We start from the raw sequence: 12,034 nt of genomic DNA, 5'->3' as shown, positions 1-12,034 counted from the left end.
TATGTTCAGTTTTGTAAGAAGCTGCCACACTGTCTTCCTAAGTGGCGGTACCAGTTTATACTCCCGTCAGCAGTGAACGAGCGTTCCTGTTGCTTCAATCGTCACTGGCATCTGCTGTTGTCAATGTTCTGGATTTTCACCATTATAATAGATGTGTAGTTGTATTTTGTTGTTCTTGTAGTTTGCGTTTCCCTTACTACATATAATGTGGAACATCTTTTATATGCTTATTGACCACCTTTATGTCTTCTTTGGTGAGGTGTCTGTTAAGGTCTTTGGCCCATTTTTTAAAACACATTGTCATTAAGTTTTAAGAGTTCTTTGTGTAGTTTGGATAACAGTCTTTTATCAGCTGTATCTTTGATAAATATTTTCTTCTAGTCTGTGGCTTGCCTTCTCATTCTTTTGACATTGTCACAGAGCAGACATTTTTAACTTTAAGAAAGTCTAGCTTATCAGTTATTTCTTCCAACCCTTTAAGTATTGAGATAACGGATACAAATGTGTTTTTTATAAGTTACTCACATAACTTAATGTAGAAGACAGACCCTAAAGTGATCCCCAGTGATTCCCAACCTCTGATGTTCATGCCTTTGTGAAATCCCCACTCCTTGAGTGTAGGAGAGCCTGTGATGGTATTCTTACCAGTAGAATACAGCAAACATGATGGGCTGGCATTCCTGTGATTATATTAGGTTACATAAGACTCTGTCATATCCTACTGGAGCTACAGACTCCCCCTGTGAACCTGATGAAAAGAGTGGCCATTTAGAGAAGCCCCGTGGAAAGGACCTGCAGGAGGCTTCTAGGGCCCGTGGGCCCACATGACCTGCAGTCACCTCCAGCTAGCAGCCTGCAGGAAGCCGGGCCCTCACTTGTAAAGCTATATTCGCTATTTCAAAATAAAATTACTTCAAAATGAATAATTACAATGACAAATCAGAACAAATCTTTTTTTTCCTTCCCTGAAACTGGATGACAATCATTTCTCTAACTTATTGGCACCTGTTAAATTATTTTTACATGTAGGAAAATGAAAGGGAAGTGGGAAAGCAGGACCATTTGCTCTTGGTGGTCACTCATGCATTTTCTTGCAAACAGAAGTGGTCCTGCACGGTGATCAGTCCCCCTGTGGTAAACGCCTGGGCCCGTTTCAACGTGGGGCAGCCCGCTGGCTTCTGTTCTGCAGGGAGGATTGGCTGCCATCCGTGTACCAGTTTTCCTCCTGCGTTAGCTCCAGTCTCAATATATGGGCATACGAAGAACGGCTGCATTCAACAAAGTCACGACGTGTGATCATCTAATTCAGTATGATTTACACTGTGACGTGAACCTCAAACTTTTTTCAGTCTGTACCAGGTCATTCACTGACTTGTCCTGGCAAAAGTAGACAAGAAGCAACTTCAGATGCTTCAGTCCACATTCTCTGCTTTTGTGAAACATCCAACTTAAATATATCCTGAATGGGAAGACTTCTCTCATCTCTACGACATCTCTCTAATAATATTCTGCATGTTTTCTTGTTATTTTCTGTCTACATATTTCCCTGTCACATGACACAGCATATCCTTCAGGGCAGGAATATGTTTCCTTTTGCATTCTCAGCCTACAGTCTAAGCTTCTCCACCAATTATTCAGTTGCTACTGCCAGGTGCTAAATTTTTCATGCATTGTTTCATTTGGTTCCCCTCATAACTTTGTATTTTAGGTAATAATATTATCTCCAGTCTACAGATGAGGAAACAAGCTTAACATGTCGTTTAAAGCACCTGGCATTGGAAAGGCAGTTGGAAAAGATTTTTTAAAAAGGATAAACAGAAAGCAAATGAAAGATAAGTTATTTTTTAAAAAAAGAAAATAGAAATAATATGACACAGGAGAATTTTGAGGGGAAAATATTCAGTGAACAAAACATGTTTAGGGCCCTGACCTAGGCTCTGACAAGATTACAGATATATTAAGTGTGATCTGATAGTGAAGGAAGCACATTGCTTCCCCAGATACCCGATAGGGACAGAAGTGTGGACTGAGGGGAACAATGAGAGCTACTGGACCTCACAGAAGGGACGGCCATTGATGGTGACAGGGGCCACATGCTGAGATTTGATAGGTTAGTATAGTAGTAGTAGTATATATTTTGACTAGGCAGAGAGTGAGAAGAAAATTCTTCTAGACCTGGAAAACTGGGTGACCAAGAGTGGGAAAATGAGAAAATATATTGTGGCAGATTTCAAAAAAAATTTTTTTTTGGATGAAGTAGAAAAGAATACTTTTATTTGCCAGGCAAAGGGGGCCACAGCGGGCTCATGCCCTCAAAACTGTGTATCCCCCCCAAAATTTAAAAGTAAATAAAATAATGCAGAAATGAAGGCCGAATAGAGGAGGAAATCTCTGTGCCTTTCTCTCCTCTTGAAAGTCAGCCTCATGACCCTAATCTCCCCAGTCTGAAATCCAGCACCATTTTTACACCAAGTATGTTAATTTGCTTCATTTGTTGAGATGACTAAATAGCTGAGGTAAATACACACTTCCGAACTGAATGAGACCAAATTTCCAAAGTTCTCCTCATCCTTCTGAGTCATTTTATTTTAGTGACATACGTGCATGGTTCATTTGGCTGCTAAATATCCAAGTAGGGTTTATATGTGCATTTATCCAAGTGCCCACCACAGGCCACTCAGCACAGCGGGATCCTAGTAAGCGATTGTTGAGAGCCCTGGAGGTGAGGTTGGGGAAGGGGGATTAGGTGGGAGCGGCTGAATCGGTGGCTCCTTCTTGGTGGGAGCAGGAAGGGCTTGTTGAGAGCACAGCTGGGAAGCAGGGCACAGGAGTCCAGGTCGTCTGTGTTTTCTCATCTCGTCACGAGCAGCCACTGAAAGGTCTCTTGAGCAGTGGAGCAGTCATGAGCGGATCCACTGTTTGAAAAATTGAACTGAGCAGGAGATTGAAGGAGGAAAGATGGTACTGGAGTCTAATCTAATAGTTTAGGAGGAGGCAACAGGAATAGGAAGAGATGACAATACTGAGATCTGAAGAACAGGGGTAGAAGTTCAATTCTAATTCCTTCTTTGAGACGCTCTGGAGTGTGAAAATTGAGTCACTGTGTTCCTTTGATTGTTGGCCTCCAACAGGAACGTCCTGTTGCTCTATCTGGGTGGAAGGCGTGTTGGGTTGGTTATTGGCGTAGTGCCATCGGTCTGGTGGAGCTCAGCACCTGATTCCTCCTCACGTTAGGGAGAGTGTAGCGTACACAGAGGGAGGTGCTCAAGCTCTGCTCAGACCACCTGGGCTCAGATCCTTGCCTTCCCACCTGTACCTGCGAGTTCACTGCTGACCCTCCCTGGTCCCCCGATTCAAGTGCACACGAGGTTAGCAGGGCTGCGAGTGCAGCGTGGCCCCCGTGGGGATTCAGGGATTTCTGTGAAGCCCCGAGCGCAGTGTCTGACCCACAGGAAGCGCTCGTGCCCACTCGCTAGTGTGCAAACTTCTCAGGGCACGTGGTTCCTAAACTCTGATCACCACATTCAGTGAACAAACCAAGGAGTATACGTCCTGCTTGATAGGGTCTGCCTGTGTGTATCATGTTCTTCAATACTGGGCTCGCAATTATTTTTACAATGGGACCTATTAAGCTTATTTTCTTATGAACAAAATTGGTATGTTTTGCCCCTTTTCAGTGAACAAAATAGAAGATTCACTTTTGAACTGTCTTTTGAAGAAGAGGAAAATTTCCACACAATGGAACTATAAATTTGAGTGAAATACACTCTGGAATTTACAATAGATGGCAGACCATGTTCTTCGTCTTTCTGAAGGTGTAAAGTTGTAGTTAATTGCTTTGTTCTCAATTTTAAACAGCAAAGAGTTCATTAATAATACGCTTGAGTGGCAGTTTGCAAAGGCTCTAAAACCTCTCAATGTAGTTTCATTGCCAAAGAGGTAATTCTTCTGAATGCTCATTATTCCCATGCATTTTAAAATATTTAAAAATACCCTACAGAGACAGATAAAAATAATCTCTGAATTGCTTTTGAATAGAGCTGTATATTTCAATGAGAAGCCTACTATTTTGGTTTCCTATGACACTTGCATCCTTTATCTAGATATAGTTCTTAAAAATGCAGGGTTTTACTATGAAATTACTACATCCTAACTGTAAGAGGTAAATTTTCAAAAATTTTGGTTTACATACTATATGTGTGTTTATGTGTATGTTTGTATATATATATATATATATATGTATATACGTATATATGGATAGAGGGTCTATTTACTTCAGATCTGGCAGCTAGTTGTTCATTGCACATATCAATCATTAAATCTCTGCAAGATCTATTGGGTGGGCCAAAAAGTGCCTTCAGTTTTTTAAGTAAAAATAAAAGACACATTTTTCATTTTCACCAAGAACTTTATTGAACAACATATTCACCCTTTTGTTCCACTACCTTCTGCCATTTTTCAGGCAACTTCATAATTCCATCTTCCCGAAACTTTTTATCTTTTTGAGCAAACAACTTTTCCAGGTGCCTTTTATAGTCTTCCAGGGAATTGAAATTTTTTCCATTAAGAGAATTTTGTGAAGACCGAAATAAATGGAAATCCGAAGGTGCAATGTCTGGTGAATAAGACAGATGAAGCAGAACTTCCCAGCAAAACTGCAATAGTTTTTGCCTGGTCACCAAAGAAACATGTGGTCTTGTGTTATCCTGATGGAAGATCATGCATTTTCTGTTGACTAATTCTGGACACTTATCGTTGAGTTCCGTTTTCAGTGGTCTAGTTGGGAGCAGTACTTGTTGGAATTAATCATTTGGTTTTCTGGAAGGAGCTCATAATAAAGGACTCTCTTCCAATCCCACCATATACACAACATCACCTTCTTTGGATGAACACCTGCCTTTGGTGTGGTTGGTGGTGGTCCATTTCACTTGCCTCACGATCTCTTCCGTTCCACATTGTTGTATAGTATCCACTTTTCATCGCCCGTCACAATTTGTTTTAAAAAACGGAACGTTTTCATTACATTTCAGTAGAGAATCGCATGTGGAAATACGGTCAAGAAGGTTTTTTTTCGCTTAACTTATGTGGAACTCAAACATCAAAGCGATTAACATAACCAAGCTGGTGCAAATGATTTTCAACGCTTGATTTGGATATTTTGAGTATATCAGCTCTCTCCCACGTGGTATAATGTTGATTGTTCTCAATTATTGTTTTGATTTGATCGCTATCAACTTCAGCTGGTCTACCCGACTGTGGAGCATCGTCCAGCGAGAAATCTCAAGCACGAAACTTTGCAAACCACTTTTGACACATTTGATCAGTCACAGTACCTTCTCCATACACTGCACAAATCTTTTTGTGTATTTCAGTTGCTTTTTTACCTTTCTTCCAATAATATGCCGAAAATGTTGCTTTTTTCCTTCCATCTTCAATATTAAAATGTCTACACAAAAATGCACCAATTTTGATGTCTTTTTTAAAATGCATGCTGATATGACGGCTGTCACATACAATCTAACAAAATTGTTTCAAATGAAGTGAAAGACAACTAAGTGCTACTAGAGCCATCTTACGGAAAAAACCAAATGAACCTTTTGGCCCACCCAATACTTTAGTATCCTAAATTCTTTTGGATTACAAATTTCATCAAACATTTAAAAATACTTAAATGTGTATTTAGTATGCTACTATCGTTCAAGTAAAGATACAATAAATATACATCATTTCTCGCCCCCTCCTGTAGCCGAAATTCAGCTCTGTACCCCGATACTGAATTGAATCTTGGAAACAGAGTTTTTGGTTAAGTAGAAAAGAATAGCTTTATTGCTTTGCCAGGCAAAGGGGGCCACAGTGGGCTAATGCCCTCAAAACTGTGTGTCCCAACCTGGAGGTGGTAGTGAGGAGTTTTGTAGTAATGGTTCAAAGAGGAGGGCATGATCAGCTCGTGGATATTCTTCTGATTGGTCAGTGGTGAGGTAAGTGAGAGTCAGCATCATCAACCTTCTGGTTCCAATTGGTCTGCGGTCTACATGCTTGTGGGCAGCATACAGTTAACTCCTCCCAGCTGGTGGGCGTGTCAGTATCTGCAAAACAGCTCAAAGATATTATTTATATGCCTTAAGGGGGAACCAGGACCCTGCCTCAAGGCTGCACTATTGTTTCTTGACTGTTCCTCCCTTGTCTCCTCATCCCCTCGCTTCCCTGATTACCAACTGTTTGAACCTGCCCTTTGAAATTCAGGGAAGGTCATAGAGGCTGAAGCCCATTCCCTGAAAATAAGAAATGGGGGACACAGAAAGACTTTTATGCCTAGGAGCCCCACAGGGTCCTGCTCAGTTTCATTCCTACCAAAGCCAGCACAAATAACCCAATGAAAACCACAATCATCTGAGGTAAGTATAATTCTTTGGGACACCCCAGCACCAAATGATTGAGATTTTCAAGGCACTAACTCAACCTGGCCATGTTGTATTATCATTTTTTTTTAAAGGCAGGTTCTGTATACAAAGAACTTTCACATATAACAGGGTGATCAGAATCCTTATTTTAGTGGCCACAGGTTCAGCAGATAATAGTATGTATTGCTTATGTATTTATTTGCTGCAGATTTAAGCAGCAAATAAATACATAAGCAAAGCAAACAAATCAAGGCATGAAGAGAACAGCTGTTTTACTAACTCAGCCCCCCTGCCCTGGGAGTCCATAGAGGCAGCAGTAACTAAGGTTTGTTCCACTTAAGTTACCAAAAATCCCATTTTCCTCTGGGTTCTTCAAATCCTACAATTTCCCACCCAAGCAATTAGAAATCATACATGAAAGCACAATTCAGAGAGAAGAAACAATAAATCGCTTAGCTTGTTTCTGAAGTTGAATGTAATTTAATCTTATGGTTTGTCTTTGAGAAATTACACAATGGAAACATTTATTTTAGGTGACATTCCAATGTCCGTGCCATGAGAACCAGGATTTTGCACTGGGAAGTGGCCAGTACTTGAGTTCTTTTTTTTTTTGGCCACGCCGTGTGGCTTGTAGGATCTTAGTTCCCTGACCAGGGATTGAACCCTGGGCCCATGGCAGTGAAAGCACTGAGTCCTAACCACTGGACCACCAGGGAATTTCCAGTACTTGAGTTCTGAACATAGCATTTGAATTACAATTTGACCACTAAGAAATCTACCTTTCTGGGCTGCACTGTCTTCTTTTAATTAGGTTTCCTTGATGAGTAAATTGCTTGAGAAAATGGTTTGTAAATTTAAAACACTGTGCAAGGATTAGTCACTATTATTTCTCCTTTTTTTGTAATTTCAAACTCTTGGGGAGCCATCTTGTAAGCTCAACCTGAGTGTGATCTGTCATCACTTGAGATTTAAGTATCATGTCAGTACTAAAATTATTAACAGTGCCACTGGTATAGAAGTAAAAATTAACATTTCCATCAAAGAGCTGTCATATCTGAAAGTACAGCATGAGTCATCACTGTTTGATGAGATTCTTTTTAGAAGCCAGGCTTAGAGACGGCAGGTTTTCTTTTCACTCCTGTAACTCCTTTTGTTTGGTGTAAGGTAAATAACCATTTAGAGATACACTGTAGAGTATACAGGAAAATTAAAGGATGGTTGTACTACATAATCCCTAAAATCCGTAGAAAAGAAAGTTCTTTGCAAAAAATATCTTCCCCATCGGGGTGGGTGCTCCAGAGTTACCATTTGTAGTGATAGCATGACAATTAATTTTATAGAACAAAAACCGTGTTGTATTCTTTCTCTTCTTGGACTGGTATCATCTAACTGACGTTATTGCCTCCAAAATAATTGGACAGTTCACTGTTGGCACTTTCAGGGAATAGATGGTGGAAATGAGAGCCGTGCTCTTTTCTGATTTTCATCAGATTCTCAGCAAAAAATCTTTACCTTACTCCGTCCTCATGTTTTTATTCTTCCTGTCATCCAAAACAAAAACAACTACTTGAAAGAAAACTCCGTACTTTAAAGATTATACTCTTTTCCAGTATAATATCTATAGCTATTCCATTTCCCTAAATCATTACGTATATATGTAACATTTAGGATCTAGAAGGAGGAAAGAAGGATTGAGAAATAAATAGGTCTTCTCTCAGATTTCTCTGAAAACAGAGAACCTACTTTCCTTGCTAATTCACACAGATAGGCTTGGTCTGGCTTCATTTGCCACTCTGTACCCCATGGAGAAGGGATGCAGTTACAGCAGCACAGAGATGATTATGTGATCCTTCCAAAGAAGGAGAACTGGGACACACTGTGGTGTGCAGCATAAAGGGATGGGATTTTCTCCATACTGTAATAAGGTGTGAATGGTTTGTGACCTTTCCTCCTATTCCATAAAACCTCATGTTGAAACACTAAGGACATGGGAAAGGTATACCCTTTAAAATTAAGTAGAATTTAATACACACTTCATACATATTTACTTATTTATAAATATTTTAAAAAGTTAAATTAGAGAAGAGGAATTCTGTTTTACTAGCTGGGTTTCACCTATGTTGATCATATATTTATTCTCACTCAAAACATCGTGGTAGCTCTGTGCATGTGTGTGTGTGTCTGTGTCTGTCTGTCTTTCTCTGTCTGTCTCCATCTCCATCTCTGACTTGCAGAAGTTAGAAGCACATATGACACATGTAATCAGGTAATTTCTCAGTGACCTGGAACAGGTAATGGCACACGGCCCCCTGGGCTGCTTCTCTGCAACTCCATTCACTACGGTTATCGTGGGTTTCCTTTGTCAGTTGGGATGATTTGGGCTGTAGGTAAGACAATATCCTCACTACAGTAACACCCAATGCAGTGAGAAGGTTGTTTTCTGCCCTAACGATTGTCGGAGGGGTTGCCGGCTTCAGGCTAGGTGGTGACACCCTCACTGACGTCTTTGAGGACCTTGGTGCTTCCCGTGTCTCTCCTCTGTCTTTGCTTTTGCACACAGCCTCCCTTCCTGTGTTGCGTGATGGCTACAGGGATTCCAGGTACCACGTAGAAAAGACAAGAATGAGCAGAGAAGAAAGGAATATCCTCTCTTGCATCTTTTCAATTTAGGTTTTTTTTTGTTTTTTGTTTTTTGGTTTTTTTTTGGCTGTGTTGGGTCTTCGTTTCTGTGTGAGAGCTTTCCCTAGTTGCGGCAAGCGGGGGCCACTCTTCATCGCAGTGTGCGGGCCTCTCACTATCGCGGCCTCTCTTGTTGGGAGCACAGGCTCCAGATGCACAGGCTCAGTAGTTGTGGCTCACGGGCCTAGTTGCTCTGCAGCATGTGGGATCTTCCCAGACCAGGGCTCAAGCCTGTGTCCCCTGCATTGGCAGGCAGACTCTCAACCACTGTGCCACCGGGGAAGCCCTCAATTTAGGTTTCAATGACTCTTGCCAAAGTCAGCCCTGTACAGCCCTTGCCCGTGGCATCTTGCACTGCCTCTCGGGGCGCCTGAGAGACAGCATTTCACCTGCATCGTGTCAGCATCTGCCATCCCTGCTCTAAGCAGAGGGTTTGCAGCATTTCCAAACAACTGTTGCCTTTTACCGTGGCAGCGTTTGCCTGCCTGCCTGCCTGCCTGGTTTGACATTAAAAACTTATCTCCTCAGAAAAAATTTATTTTTGTTAGTATTCTGGCAACAAGGTTGTGTAGATATGGGGAAACTTATTTTTCACATAAACCCTATTACTTTTATTTTATTTATTTATTTTTAAAAATATATTTATTTATTTTTGGCTGCATTGGGTCTTTGTTGTTGTGTGCGGGCTTTCTCTAGTTGTGGTGAGCGGGCGCTACTCTTTGTTGTGGTGCGCGGGCTTCTCATTGCGGTGGCTTCTCTTGTTGCGGAGAATGGGCTCTAGCCGCGTGAGCTTCAGTAGTTGTGGTGCACGGACTCAGTAGTTGTGGCGCACAGGCTTCAGTAGTTGTGGCATGTGGGCTCAGTAGTTGTGGCTCGCAAGCTCTTGAGCACAGGCTCAGTAGTTGTGGAGCACGGGCTTAGCTGTTCCGCGGCACGTGTGCTCTTCCTGGACCAGGGCTCGAACCCGTGTCCCCTGCATTGGCAGGTGGATTCTTAATCACTGCACCACCAGGGAAGCCCAACCCTATTATTATTATTTTTTAACTTCAGAGAGAAGTTGCACCACGGTTATAATAATTATAGGCAACAGTCTTTGGTTGCTGTCAAGAATGACTGATGAATGCTAAAATTCAGAATGCTCTTTGATTCTGAGATGGAGTTTTTTTTAATGTGGTTTTCCCTGGTTTCCAGTGGTTCACAAGGGCCTCTGCTTAATTCTCCATGCTCATTTCTCCCCATTTTCTCTTCCCCTTTACGTTCTAAACCTTACAACCTGGATTTACCTTGTTAGCTGCTCAACACTCTCCATCCTCTGTGTATGTTTTTGGCTCTGCGTGGACTACATTCTCCCCATTTCTTACCTCATTGTCTTCTATGGTTGTTCAGATCTCAGCTGAGATGTCACTGCCTCTGTGAAGCTTTCCTGATTCCTTTAAGGTTTTTTTCCTCTTTCTCATTCTGGTACAGTCAGTCATTTTACTTTCCTTATCTACTTTTCATACACAGTTGTTTCATTTTACCTTTATTATTTCTAAGTAGTTTTAATGACAAATATTAATTAGAATTTTTTAGAATCCTTAATTCCTAGTTAAAACTAAGAAGTAAGCTATTGTGGACTGTTACACTAGCAGTCTGCAGATTGGGATATTTATAAAAACATTTCATGACTTCTAGAATCTGTCATTCCTCAGAGTAAATTTTTCAGTGTGGCACAAAACAATTTTTCAGTGTCTTTTCCAATAATCCCAAATATCTTTAGTTCTTCCGTAAAAGGAGGCCCAAAGGGGATAAACCTATGCTCAGTAATTAATGCTTCAGTATTTTATCTTATTTGGAAATGATCTAGATATTCAGTGAATGTGCATCATTTATCTCAGTGTAACCTTAAGGTTTCAAGTTACCAAAAATTTTTGGAAACTATTTTTAAGTAGACATACTATGAAGCAAAATTATTGTTGAACTGTTAACTTATAAACTTTTATCTTACATCTCTTTGATTCACTTGTTCTTAACAATTATGTTTATATTAGTCATTGAATTTTTATGAGACATTAAACAGGTAACCATCATCTTAAGCTATCTTTCTTGCTGACAAAGTTTGTAACAGAGATAACATGAACTTATATTACCAAACCCAGGTTTGGCTGCTCACTGCTCAAAAGCCAGTAATTGAGAAGCAAGTGTCAGTAAAAAGAAAAGCTGCTTTAATCGGCAGTCTGAGGGGAATGTGGACCCATGTCCTGAGACCAACTCTGAAGATCCTGCTCTGCCATGACAATTTTTAAAGGGGAAAGAATTCTCAGTGAATTGTCAAGGCAGGAGGTTGGATTCTGCATCATTCTCTATTGCTGGCTGATTCTTCAGATGTTATCTTGCCTGTGTGCTCTGCCTGCAAGATTATTAAGGGGGCTGTTGGGGGTAGAGAGCTAGACATTCTTTAACTACTTAATTCTTCATTCTTACTTCCTTTTATTTAGGAAAAGAATGAACAGGTCAGGCAAGGCATGGTGTGCATTCAGGAAAGCATAAGTCAGGAGTTAGGTTTAACTGCCTAGTGATCTCATTCCTATAATTAGGTTCTTTTAAGGTTAGAGGGAAACAGAAATTGGCAAACCGGAAAGGGGCAGAAGAGCTGCTTTCAGTTTCCCACTGTCAAACATCATTCCATTTCTATGGGATTAGGGACAAAGTTACACCCTCTGTAACTTTTTCTTGATGACATTGGGCACCATATTCTCAGAGTGGAAGATGTAGACATGACTGTGTAGCATCTCTTTGCTGATAATCTTAGTTGCCTGCTTACATATATGGGCAGAGCAAGCTACAATTATCTTGTTGCTCATGAAGATATAGATTATTATGAGCCCTAATGTTAATCCCATTCTTTTGAGGCCAGTTCTTGGAATTGTGCTAGCCATAGATTCAGTACTGCTCAAGATGGAGCAGCTTATGTC

Source organism: Balaenoptera acutorostrata, chromosome 19 (assembly GCF_949987535.1).
Source record: "Balaenoptera acutorostrata chromosome 19, mBalAcu1.1, whole genome shotgun sequence".
NCBI classification, from domain to species: Eukaryota; Metazoa; Chordata; class Mammalia; order Artiodactyla; family Balaenopteridae; genus Balaenoptera; species Balaenoptera acutorostrata.
This window is presented reverse-complemented; position numbering follows the sequence as displayed.